At 47.6% G+C, this 13,796-nt stretch overlaps 1 protein-coding gene across 1 annotated transcript in view; it reads left to right on the forward strand.

The window, feature by feature from the left end:
* The window catches only part of srgap2 (SLIT-ROBO Rho GTPase activating protein 2), a 196,215-nt gene that overhangs the window by 22,357 nt on the left and 160,062 nt on the right, over positions 1-13,796 (forward strand). The window lies entirely within an intron of this gene.

A 13,796-nucleotide genomic window follows, 5' to 3' on the forward strand; every position in this document is an offset into this window, starting at 1 on the left:
TCTCCATGTCCTCGGCAGAGTGGGAGGGGGAGTTGAAATGTTGGGCCACGGGGCGGTGTGGTTGATTGGTGCGGGTGTCCCGGAGATGTTCCCTAAAGCACTCTGCTAGGTGGTGCCCAGTCTCCCCAATGTAGAGGAGACCGCATCGGGAGCAACGGATACAATAAATGATATTAGTGGATGTGCAGGTAAAACTTTGATGGATGTGGAAGGCTCCTTTAGGGCCTTGGATAGAGGTGAGATGAGGAGAAACTTCTTCACCCAGAGAGTGGTGGCTGTGTGGAATGCTCTGCCGCACAGGGCAGTGGAGGCCTCAGTCTCTGGATTCATTTAAGAAAGAGTTGGATAGAGCTCTCAAGGATTGTGGAATCAAGTGTTATGGAGATAAGGCCTCCTTCCCGAGATCCACAAGCCTGACCACCCTGGCCGACCCATTGTCTCAGCATGCTCCTGCCCCACTGAACTCATCTCTACCTACCTTGACACTGTCCTATCCCCCCTAGTCCAGGAACTCCCCACATACGTTCAAGACACCATCCACGCCCTCCACCTCCTCCAAGACTTCCATTTCCCCAGCCCCCAACACCTCATCTTCACCATGGATATCCAATCCCTCTACACCTCCATCCGCCATGACCAGGGCCTCCAAGCCCTCCGTTTCTTCCTCTCCAGATGTCCCCAACAGTACCCTTCCACCGACACTCTCATTCGTTTGGCCGAACTGGTCCCCACCCTTAACAATTTCTCCTTCGAATCCTCGCATTTCCTCCAGACCAAAGGGGTAGCCATGGGCACCCGTATGGGCCCCAGCTATGCCTGTCTCTTTGTTGGCTACGTAGAACAGTTGATCTTCTGTAATTACACCGGCACCACTCCCCACCTCTTCCTCCGCTACATTGATGACTGCATTGGCACCACCTCGTGCTCCCGCGAGGAGGTTGAGCAATTCATCAACTTCACCAACACATTCCACCCTGACCTTAAATTTACCTGGACCATCTCTGGCACCTCCCTCCCCTTCCTGGACCTCTCCATCTCCATTAATGACGACCGACTTGACACTGACATTTTTTACAAACCCACCGACTCCCACAGCTACCTGGATTACACCTCTTCCCACCCCATCTCTTGCAAAAATGCCATTCCGTATTCCCAATTCCTCCGCCTCCGCCGTATCTGCTCCCAGGAGGACCAGTTCCACCACAGAACACACCAGATGGCCTCCTTCTTTAAAGACCGCAATTTCCCTTCCCACGTGGTTAAAGATGCCCTCCAATGCATCTCGTCCACATCCCGCCCCTCCGCCCTCAGACCCCGCCCCTCCAACCGTAACAAGGACAGAACGCCCCTGGTGCTCACCTTCCACCCTACAAACCTTCGCATAAACCAAATCATCCGCCGACATTTCCGCCACCTCCAAACAGACCCCACCACCAGGGATATATTTCCCTCCCCACCCCTTTCCACCTTCCGCAAAGACCGTTCCCTCCGTGACTACCTGGTCAGGTCCACGCCCCCCCCTACAACCCACCCTCCGATCCTGGCACCTTCCCCTGCCACCGCAGAAACTGTAAAACCTGCGCCCACACCTCCACACGGTGGCACAGTGGTTAGCACTGCTGCCTCACAGCGCCAGAGACCCGGGTTCAATTCCCGCCTCAGGCGACTGTGTGGAGTTTGCACGTTCTCTCCGTGTCTGCGTGGGTTTCCTCCGAGTGCTCCAGTTTCCTCCCACAGTCCAAAAATGTGCAGGTCAGGTGAATTGGCCATGCTAAATTGCCCATAGTGTTAGGGGTAGGGGTAAATATAGGGGAATGGGTCTGGGTGGTTGCGCTTCGGCGAGTCGGTTTGGACTTGTTGGGCCGAAGGGCCTGTTTCCACACTGTAAGTAATCTAATCTAAAGTAACCCTCTTCGCTGTCCACTCCACCTCCAATTTTGGTGTCATCTGCAAACTTACTAATTGTACCGATCCTTGTGGCACTCCACTGGTCACAGGCCTCCAGTCTGAAAAACAACCCTCCATCACCACCCTCTGTCAGTGGAAGTATCATTTCAATTATCTTAAATTTAAATCACAATGTCTTCCCTCCCTCCACCCAGACTGTCAGCACCACAAGGTGCCCTTACCTTGTACGTTTAGCACAAGAGAATATGCCAAGACACCAAGTTGGCACAGAGCTGAGGGAGACATTTTTGGGAAGGTGGAAACCACAGGCTACACCCCCATGACAAACCCTTTCTTTCCCATCGATCCAGCCCCCATCTTGGCCACCTCTCTCAGCCTCTTCCTGACAACGGAGTCCTCTTTGAGTTTTCAACTCAATATCATCTCTGTCCATCACCAAGAGGGTCAGTGCTGACTCAATGTGTCAAATGGCTTCCGGCTGCACTGCAGGGATTCTATGACTCTAAGAGCATCTGTTTCTAATTGCTTTGTCTGTGCCACTGCCTCAGCCTCGGCTGCTGCTAAAAGCTCTGGCGATATTGCTGGTCTTTCCCCACTTTGCTATTTCTGAAATGGAAAGAGAGAATGCTGGAGAATCTCAGCAATTCTGTGGAAACAGACACAGAGTGAATGTTTTCAGATCCGGTTCTGATATGTGCATGCTCTAAAATGTGCAATCAGTCGTATATTTGAACTTCAGTTTGAGTCAATGAACCTTGAGTGCTGCCGTGAAAAGGGGGAACAAATCAATAATTGGATGGAAATGCACCGTTGCATATTGCTGGCTGTGTGTGTCACCCACTCCAGGCTGATAGCAATTGCCAATTTCCTGTCTTATGATTGTTTTGAAACTAGGGTTCTGGGATAGTTTTATTTGGTTCCCACTGTTAGAATCTGAGTTCTGAGGATACTGGAGAAGCCAGAGCCTTGTGACAATGTGTCTTGATAGACCATAATCTTTTAGAGAATAAACCGAGTGAATCAACAAAGGTACAAAAATAAGTGTCAGTATTACAGGGTTGGTTTGAAATGGAAAAGAGAATTCAGATTTACTGTACAAACGAGAACAGAACAAACATAACAACGGTGTAGGGAAGATAGGTATTTTAAATCATATACACTGCATATTGTATATATAATACTTAAGACTCAAACATTCAGGATGAACAGGAGATAAATCTGAGTTCCCAGGCGCATTATGGTTGAACTCCCCTTTAAACAGCTGATACAGTCAAGATCGATCACACCTGGGCATTAGTGACATTGTGGGTCGCCCAAATCTCACTAGGACTCCTTTGCAAGGGATTCCAGCTCTTCATGTTTGAAGATCTAGCCTTGGGAAATGCCCTCGAAGCCTTCGGACTGTCTCGATGACTGCTCATCTGTTGGTCATCAAATCTCTTGTCCTGATACCAAGTTTCTCTGGATTCCTGAGGCCGTTCCCAAACATTTCATGACCAACGTGATTTCAGTTTTCACTGAGCTGCTGCTGAATTTCTCACAGCTCCAAGTTTTCTTCACTACATAAAGTAAGTTCTGCTGTGGTCACCTTTTGCCCAGTTATTACTAAACTACCAATGGCTCCAAATGCTGCTTTTTAGCCTTAACCCTTCCTGTGCTCCACACATCCACATTAACACAGGCCATCCATATTAACACAGGCCCATCCATATTAACACAGGCCCATCCACATTAACACAGGCCCATCCATATTAACACAGGCCATCCACATTAGCACAGGCCCATCCACATTAACACAGGCCCATCCACATTAACACAGGCCCATCCATATTAACACAGGCCCATCCACATTAACACAGGCCCATCCATATTAACACAGGCCCATCCACATTAACACAGGCCCATCCATATTAACACAGGCCCATCCACATTAACACAGGCCCATCCATATTAACACAGGCCCATCCACATTAACACAGGCCCATCCATATTAACACAGGCCCATCCACATTAACACAGGCCCATCCATATTAACACAGGCCCATCCATATTAACACAGGCCCATCCATATTAACACAGGCCATCCACATTAACACAGGCCCATCCATATTAACACAGGCTATACACATTAACACAGGCCCATCCATATTAACACAGGCCCATCCATATTAACACAGGCTATACACATTAACACAGGCCCATCCATATTAACACAGGCCCATCCATATTAACACAGGCTATACACATTAACACAGGCCCATCCATATTAACACAGCCCCATCCATATTAACACAGGCTATACACATTAACACAGGCCATCCATATTAACACAGGCCCATCCATATTAACACAGGCTATACACATTAACACAGGCCATCCATATTAACACAGGCCCATCCATATTAACACAGGCTATACACATTAACACAGGCCATCCATATTAACACAGGCTATACACATTAACACAGGCCCATCCATATTAACACAGGCTATACACATTAACACAGGCTATACACATTAACACAGGCCATCCATATTAACACAGGCTGTCCATTACCTGACATCTAAATATCCTTCAATTACCAAGTTCCTCTCTAATCTGATGAATTAAATGGGGCTTATGACCTTTCAGAATCCACTGAAAGATGATAACTTATTTAACTTAACTTTCACAACATATAATCTCTCTGAACTGTCCTTACTGTGAGTAAACACCACATCTCCAGTTCCTGCTGCTGTGTCTGATTCTCGTGTTTTATCTGTTAACCTCTTTAAACAACATAACCCCAGTTTCCATGGCAATAGACTTCCACATGCTGCATTTATCCAATTTTCTACAGTTTAATGTTAATTCTTAATTCCTCCCACAGTCCAACGTTGTGCAGGTTAGGTGAATTGGCTATGCTAAATTGCCCGTAGTGTTAGGTGGATTAGTCAGGGGTAAATGTAGGGAAATGGGTCTGGGGGAGTTGCTCTTTGGAGGGTCGGTGTGGACTTGATGAGTCGAAGGGCCTGTTTCCACACTGTAGGGAATCTAATCAATGCTGACCGATCTCTCCTGTGCATCTCCCACTCCGAGCTCAGCTCACCTATCTTCAGTTGAAAGGTACCAAAGTCTCTGTTTGGCACTGTGTTGCCATTTTCAGCTAAACTCTGCACATTCACAAATTCATCTCCGTAACGTCCACATTCAACAGCAAACAGTGAGGCCAGAGGAGAAGAATTATTTGTTGAAGAAGACAGTGGCTCCATTTGGGAGATTCCAAACACAAATAATGCAAATTGAACTCTGAATGTAAATGTTCCTGTTTGATTTTTCTAACATAGGCAGCTATGGCCACTGAACCGGGTGCATTTGAGTTTTATTTATACACAAACATTTCAGGGTTTTCACCAAAGTTCAAAATGGCTGCCTGGGAAGAGGACCTGTTTGTTTTTATCAACAGGATTTCCTTGCAGCCAGAAGCCAGTCATTAATATTAGCATCAACCCGGCAATTAAGGGATTAGTTTCCACTTGCCAGGAAGAATGCGGCTGTGTTGTGGGCCAGCATTCTAAACCCTCCTGTCCTGACAAGATACAGTGACACCTGAATATTATTGACAGCATGCTGTGGCCTCTCACAATCCTTCACTACTGAGAGGTAAGAAGCCTTCATTCAGTGGGAAACTTCCTAATCAGTCTGTTCAGAGATGTTATCACACACCTCTGAAGCAGGTGGGCCTTGTACCTGGGCCTCCTGGCTCAGAAGTAGGGACATTACCCACTGCACCACGCTTCTTATTGTAGAGACAGTCAGCAGTTGATAATGAACAAACATTCCCAAACTGCCTCACTACAGCAATCACCTTGTGTCTCATGTCATACCTGCACTGACGAGTAAATGTTTCACCTGGAAGGTGGTGCGGGTATGGAATGAGCTGCCAGAGGAAGTGCTGGAAGCTGGTACGATTACAGCATTTCAAAGGCATCTGGATGGGTATATGAATAGGAAGGGTTTAGAGGGATATGGGCCAAATGCTGGCAGGTGGGACTAGGTCAGATTGGGATGTCTGGTCGACGTGGATGAGATGAATGGAAGAGTTTGTTTCTGTGCTGTATGACTCTATAACTTCACCCCTGTTTGTAGTAATGCTGCACAATTTAATAAAATGTCTTTCAACCATTTCACTCATTCTCCGGTGTCTGCTGTGCACATTGAGGTGTATTCAGATTTGGTTCAGCAACGTTATTAACACCCCCTCCCACTCTGCCAAGGACATGCAGGTCTTTGGCCTCCTCCATCGCCAGACCATGGCAACCCGACGCCTGGAGGAAGAGCGACTCATCTTCCACCTAGGAACCCTCCAACCACAAGGGATGAATGCAGATTTCTCCAGCTTCCTCATTTCCCCTCCCCCCACTTTGTCTCAGTCCCAACCCTCAGACTCAGCACCGCCTTCTTGCCCTGCAATCTTCTTCCCGACCTCTCCACCCCCACCCTCTCTCCGGCCTATCACCCTCACCTTAACCTCCTTCCATCTATTGCATTCCCAACGCCCCTCCCCCAAGTCCCTCCTCCCTACCTTTTATCTTTGCCTGAAGAAGGGCTTATACCTGAAACGTCAATTCTCCTGCTCCTTGGATGCTGCCTGACCTGCTGCACTTTATCAGCAACACATTAGATTACATTACATTACATTACAGTGTGGAAACAGGCCCTTCGGCCCAACAAGTCCACACCGACCCGCCGAAGCGCAACCCACCCATACCCCTACATTTACCCCTTACCTAACACTGCGGGCAATTTAGCATGGCCAATTCACCTGACCCTGCACATCTTTTGGACTGTGGGAGGAAACCGGAGCAAACCCACACAGACACGGGGAGAACGTGCAAACTCCACACAGTCAGTCGCCTGAGGCGGGAATTGAACCCGGGTCTCTGGCGCTGTGGGGCAGCAGTGCTAACCACTGTGCCACCGTGCCGCCCAACATTGTTGATCACTCATCTGAACAACAAGATGGCATTTATTGCACTATCCCAACAGGCACAAATTACATTTACTGAATTGGTGCAGGCACGAGAGACCAAATGGCCTCCTCCTGCACTGAAACACTTCAGTGATTCTGTGGCATTACCTGGTTGGTCATAATTACTCAGACTATCAGTATGCAGCAATGGTACAGCTGACACCATCACAACCTCCAGTGAGAGAGCTCTTTACCCATCCATCCATGAGGCTCCATCCATCCATGAGGCTCCATCCATCCATGAGGCTCCATCCATCCATGAGGCTGTAAGACATCCTCAGATTGGGTAGGCCCCTTTAGGTGGGAGAAGCTGCTCCCGCTCATACAACAAACAAGACGAGGGGGATCTGCAAAAGAAGTCAGGGTAACGTGAGGAGAACTTTCTCACGCCGTGAGGTGTGGAATACGTTGCTTGGAAATGTGGTGGAGGCAGTTTCAATTGAGGCCTTCGAAAAAGGCATTGGATGGTTGTTCAGATAGAAATGGGGTGCAGAGGCACGGGGAATGGCAGGAGATTGGCACGAGGGAATAGAACCAGTGCAGGCAGGATGGGCTGAATGGCCTTCTGCACCATAAAACATTGTGACTGGGTCATTCTGTGAAGTCTTCAACATGAACCCTTTCAGAATTATCATCTCATCCAACAGAAAGGTCCAATGGTGTGGATTCTCTTGTTGGACATGTGGTTAGACAGAGACTGTACCTGTCCATGGGCGAAGGGTATTGGATTAGTGGTGCTGGAAGAGCACAGCAGTTCAGGCAGCATCCAAGGAGCTTCGAAATCAAATGACCTGGGAGTTGCAGTGGGAGAGGGACTCCCTGAGACTCTTGTAGAAAGAGGAGGAAAACTTCTTCAAGGCAGGCATCCTTGCAAGAGGATTCGCAGTAGGGTTAAAATCAACGAGTTAAAATCAATGACTGCAGATGCTGGAAACCAGATTCTGGATTAGAGTGGTGCTGGAAGAGCACAGCAATTCAGGCAGCATCCATTTTGATTTCGAAGCTCCTGGGATGCTGCCTGAATTGCTGTGCTCTTCCAGCACCACTAATCCAGAATCTGGTTTCCAGCATCTGCAGTCATTGCTTTGACCTGGGCGAAGGGTAGCTGACTCTATTCTCTGTGTAGGAAACCTCATGGCCTGCTCGCTCCAGTGTGATCAAGGAATTGACTTGCCGGTCAAGTCTCTGGTAGTTAACGGTCTGTGGTTTATTGCATGTTAACTAGTTACAGGTGAGGCTGATGTTACTGGTGTTGTTACTGAGACCAGCAGGACGAGCTGCATGTGGGTCTCACTGCTCTGTCCATGTGTCCATCTGATATCACCTCAGTAGATTGTGCTTAAGGCAATCCTCAGTATTAACCCTTTCAGACCTTCACATCCTTACACATCAGCTTTAATCCCCATTGCAGACACTTTACTGCAAAGTTCTAGGCTGACCAAATCTCCAGTGCCATACTGAGGGAGTGCCACACTGTTGGAGGGTCAGTCCTGAGGGAGTGCCACACTGTCGGAGGGTCAGAGCTGAGGGAGTGCCGCACTTTTGGAGGGTCAGTGCTGAGGGAGTGCCGCTCTGTCGGAGGGTCAGTGCTGAGTCACTGCTGAGGGATTGCCGCACTGCCAGAGGGTCAGTGCTGAGGGAGTGCTGCACTGTCGGAGGGTCAGTGCTGAGGGAGTGCCGCACTGTCGGAGGGCCAGCGCTGCGGGAATACGGTACTGTCGGAGGGTCAGTGCTGAGGGAGTGCCGCACTGTCGGAGGGTCAGTGCTCAGGGAGTGCCGCACTGTCGGAGGGTCAGTGCTGAGGGAGTGCTGCAGTGTAGGAGGGTCAGTGCTATGGGAGAGCTGCAGTGTTGTAAGGTCAGTGCTGAGGGAATACGGTACTGTCAGATGGTCAGTGCTGAGGGAATACGGTACTGTCGCAGGGTCAGTGCTGAGGGAGTGCCGCACTGTCGGAGGGTCAGTGCTGAGGGAATACGGTACTGTTGGAGGTGCCAATGTCTGGTTGAGAAGTTGAACCGAGGCCCAGTCTGTCCTGTCAGCCTCTCAGGTGGACATCAACGATCCCAGGTTTCAATGTAAAGAAGAATGGGAGAATTCTCCTGCCCAATATTCATCACTCAATCAATAAAATATCTGATCTAATTGCAGTTTGTGGGAGCGTGCTATTTTGTTTGATACATTACCCCAGTGATGACACTTCAGCAGTTCCTCATTGGCTGCAATACCCTTTGAAAAGTCTTGTATTATGCAAGATGCTATAAAAATGCAGTCTGTTTTTGTTTTCAGGGCCATCGTCTCTCTGTTGGTGTCACCCTCCCGTCCTCCTTCTATTTAATCCTTCTGCACTGGCCCCATCCCAATGGATTCTGACCCCCCCCCCCCCTGCTTCCCCACACCCACTATGTCTCCTAATGTCCTCATTCCTGATGAAGGCCTTATGCCCAAAACGCCAACTCTCCTGCTCCTCGGACGCTACCTGACCGGCTGTGCTTTTCCAGCACCACACTCTCGACTCCTATTTCCCCAGTCCCTTCCTTGACCCTCCTCTTACCATGTTCCTCCCCTCAGTGTTTTCTGTTTCCCAATCCTCATTTCCACCTCTCCCTCCCTTGCTCTCCTGATGGATACATACTCTGATTGGAGGGACCTCAGTTGGACATTGAGTGAATGTGTTTTGTGTGTTACTGTTCTTTCTTGATATTCTGGAGAGTGATGTCCCTCCAGTCTCAGCACAAGATCTCTCACATCTACCTGAACAAGTACATGATTCATCAGCGCATCCACCAGTGCCTCTCCGTCATGAGGAATCATCAGAGTAGGTCACATCAGTGTCCCCGCTGATTAGTGTAATTAGCACCATTTGTAAACCCTCTGGTGTGTGGTGTGTCTAATTATAATCACCCTACTTTCTTAATTTACATTTTTTTCTGAGTTTCCTTCAAAGGCAGAATTGGTGTAACATACTCAACGAGGGCCTAGTAACTATAAAAGACTAGATTCCCTACAGTGTGGAAACAGGCCCTTCAGCCCAACAAGTCGACACCAACCCTTCAAAGAGTTACCCATCAGACCCATTCCCCTACCTTATATTTACCCTGACTAATGCACCGAACACTATGGGTAATTTAGCATGACCAATTCACCTGACCTGCACATCTTTGGACTGTGGGAGGAAACCGGAGCACCCAGAGGAAACCCACGCACACACGGGGAAAATGTGCAAACTCCACACAGTCGCCTGAGGCTGGAATTGAACCTGGGTCCCTGGTGCTGTGAGGCAGCAGTGCTAACCACTGAACCACTGTACCACCCACATAGTGAAGGTTGCTTAGTTGTTTTTACTAATTATCTGTACCAAAGCCAAAGTAATGTGCTTTCTGGAAATCTGAAATAAAAACAGAAAGTGCTAGAGAAACATAGCAGGTGTGGCAGCAACTGTAGAGAGAGAGGAACAGAGTTTTGAGTCCAAGATTACTCTTTGGGAGTGAAGAGAGGTGGAAAAGTGCTGGGGTTAATGCTGGAGAAGAAAGTTGGAAGGTCAAGTCGGGCCTTGCCTACAGTAAATGTTGGACCAGCCAGTGATGTTCCTGTCCCATGTGTGAATAAATAAAGGCAACGGAAGGGGAAGGTGAGGGGGAAAGTGAGATTAGAAACTCTGTCCATCTCTATTTCTATGTCATAACCCCACCCACGCAGATCTTTTTATAAGCTATCGCTGCACTTTCATGTGCAAAGAGAGCTACTGTGCACCAACATTTCAAGCCAATTGCTTCCCTCAAGTTTTGTCTGTGCTGCTATTGGAGAGTTTGTCAGCTCTGACTCACTCAATGGTGACTCACTAGACCCTGAATCAGAACGTTGTGGCTTCAAACCCCATCATTTCGGCCAACAGCAGAATGCTTACTACAGGAGTGCGGCACTGTCAGGGGAGACCTGAGGCCTTGCTGATGCTAATGATTATCTATGTGGCTCAGGTAACAACCCAGAGATTATTGCCTTTGAGATTCAGTGTTTAGTTTAAACCTGAACCCTCAAATCTTCTCAGGGTTCCTTGTTCTGCCTGGGTCATCAGTTCCTGTGTGATTCACAGCAGCTGAAGACTTTCCTAGCCCCGTGATGAACATATCCAGACAGGCGATGATGTCTTTAACCCTGGCACTAGGCGACACAGGAAACACAGCCTTTAAAGTTCCTGATTATGGCTTTAGAGAACAGTGCCTACCCCCTCAATGGACTTGTCTCCTACCATTACCAGACCCCTTTTCAAACCCCACCTCCACCCCATGCAATGTCTTACAATCCTTGTTCTCATGCACACAAGAGTTAGTTGGTCATGGTCAAGCATTGAGGTTCCTTACCACTCCCTGCTCCACCTGCCTGTCTCGAGGTCACATGCTGCAGTCCTTGACCATTGACCAACTCTCTGCTTCACTAAGTCATGTGACTGCCTCCTGGATCAAAGTGTCTGACAACTCTCCTCTTCCCTGATGCCACGCAATGTGCACAGCTCAGGTTCCAGCTCAGTAATAAGTTGCTCGAGCCACTCATATAGTTGCCTGGAATCCCAGTGCTCTCCAGAAACTCCCACCCACTGCAGTCATCATCTGTGGTGCCGTGTCTCTGTAATCTTATTGATTGAGTAAAGTGACAACAAGTTACTGTTTGAGTTTAGAGACAATAAACATGATTCCATGTGTAATTGGTTGCAGCCATTAAACACACATCATTCGGAACCCCACTGTCTCCCTGTGCACTGAATTCTCAGTTACACCAAATTCCTGACTTGAGACTCTTTAGAAAGTTCCCCCTAAGTTCTTCATAAAGTAATCTGTAGATCTGATGTCTTTGAGATCTGTTGATAGCTTGATAAGGCTTTGAGTAAATGGGCATTTTGGTTCCTAGTTCCTCAAGCCTTTTCCAAATGATTCGGAGATGCCAGTGTTGGACTGGGGTGTGCTAAGTTAAAAATCACACAACACCAGGTTATAGTCCAACAGGTTTAATTGGAAGCACACTAGCTTTCGGAGCGACGCTCCTTCATCACCTGAAGCTAGTGTGCTTCCATTTAAACCTGTTGGACTATAACCTGGTGTTGTGTGATTTTTAACTTTTCCAAATGAACTACCTTTTACCCTCACCACTCCCCATCCTAGCCAGACACCAAAGAATGCGGGTTACTGGAGGCAGGATTGATGGAGATATCACCTCTTACCGTGTGGAGTTGGTGTTGAATTGTCTCACATTCCCTCTTCCCCATGTGTTGCTATTTCTCAGTTTCTATCTGAAGCTATCACTGCAGAGAGGGAGGAAATGAATGAAAATCAGTTCAAACAAAGGTAGAGATTAGGAGCGAATGAAACGTGTCCTCAGAATGGTGAATCTGTGAAACAGCCATCCAGCTCCTGCTGTGATGGATTAACTGATTCAGAACAACACAGGAAAAGTATCTCCCTGGGATTGGGATTGGAAGTTAGGGGGATATAAACAGATTGGTATGAACCAGCAAAGATAGAGGTGATCAGATCATTAATTAGGAAGGTATTGCTGCTTTCAGTTTGCAGTGATTATTTTTCTTTACAGCATGCCCCATCCTAACAGGTTTATGTCTCAGGATTTACTCGGTTTCTGGCCTCCTGATCCACTCCCTTCCTCGCCTCCCCCAAGCCAAAGTGCCTAATACAATCGTTGTCATTTATCTCATCTATTGTTTATGGGATTTTGTCGGCAAAGATTGACTGCCCTCTTTCTCTGTTTAAACGCCATCTGCACTTTGGAACTACTCCATTACTGCTGAAGTGCACGGGGACACTGTGAGGATGTGATAGTGCTCTGTATAGATGGAAGCTCCTTCACTCTCTCTGCAGTGAACTTGAATCGTGAGCAAGTGCCTAGCCTCAGTATTAGCTTTCACTTCAGATCAGAAGCTGGGCTTGCTATTCTTTGAATTGTATATTACTCTGATTTATCACAGTTTTGACTCTCGTTAACAAGAATCGTAGACTCTTGGGGTTTTTTTTAAGGATTAAAAACATTTAGTGTTTAACATCCTCCTACCTGAGCTGCTGGGTCTGTGAATGATCAAACTGGGAACGGCAACGAATCAAAGCTGAACGATGAGTCATGAGGGTTAGACAGAGGTCTTGTCCTGATGCTTCAGGGTCACAGGGAAAGGTGAGGGGTGCACAAGATTGGAAAAGGCCATTTTGGTCTCAAACACAGTAAAATATTACTTGTGCCCTTCCTTGTTAGTCATCAGCTCTGCTAAATAATCGAGCAAAATCCCATTTGAGTTTGCTGTCTTAATCTATCTCCACATTCACCATTGTCAAAGTTAAATTATCTTCTGTCATTGATCTGCTAACTTTCATACTCTGCTCAAAAGGTTGACTCTAAATTTACCCCATTCAGCAAGAAACCTCCCCTTCCACTGCCTGGTCTTTCAATGAGGCTATTGCTATCTAGCTATCTACATGCCTTTCCCAATTCCCTGTTGGAATTTCTCCAGTCCAGCTTCCAGTTTTTCTAAAACATTGAGAAAGGATGGGAACATCCCAGGATAGAGAGTCATAGAATCCTACAGCCCTTTAGCCCAAACGGATCCACACTAACCCCATTTCCCTGCATTTGGCCCATATCTTTTTAATCCTTTCCAACTGCCTTTTAAATATTGTTAATGTACCTGCCTCAACCACTTCCCCGGCAGCTCATTCCATATGCGTACCACCCTCTGTGTAAAAAGGTTGCCCCTTGGGTTCCCTTTTATTCTTTCCCCTCTAACCTTAAACTGATGCCCTCAAGACACCGGTTCCCCAACCCTGGGAAAAAGACTGAGTGCATTCACCCTACTCATGCCTCTCATGATCTTATACACCTCTA

The sequence above is a fragment of the Chiloscyllium plagiosum genome, unplaced genomic scaffold, assembly GCF_037043375.1.
Source record: "Chiloscyllium plagiosum isolate Xiang-an unplaced genomic scaffold, Cpla_swu_hap1 HiC_scaffold_26, whole genome shotgun sequence".
NCBI lineage: Eukaryota > Metazoa > Chordata > Chondrichthyes > Orectolobiformes > Hemiscylliidae > Chiloscyllium > Chiloscyllium plagiosum.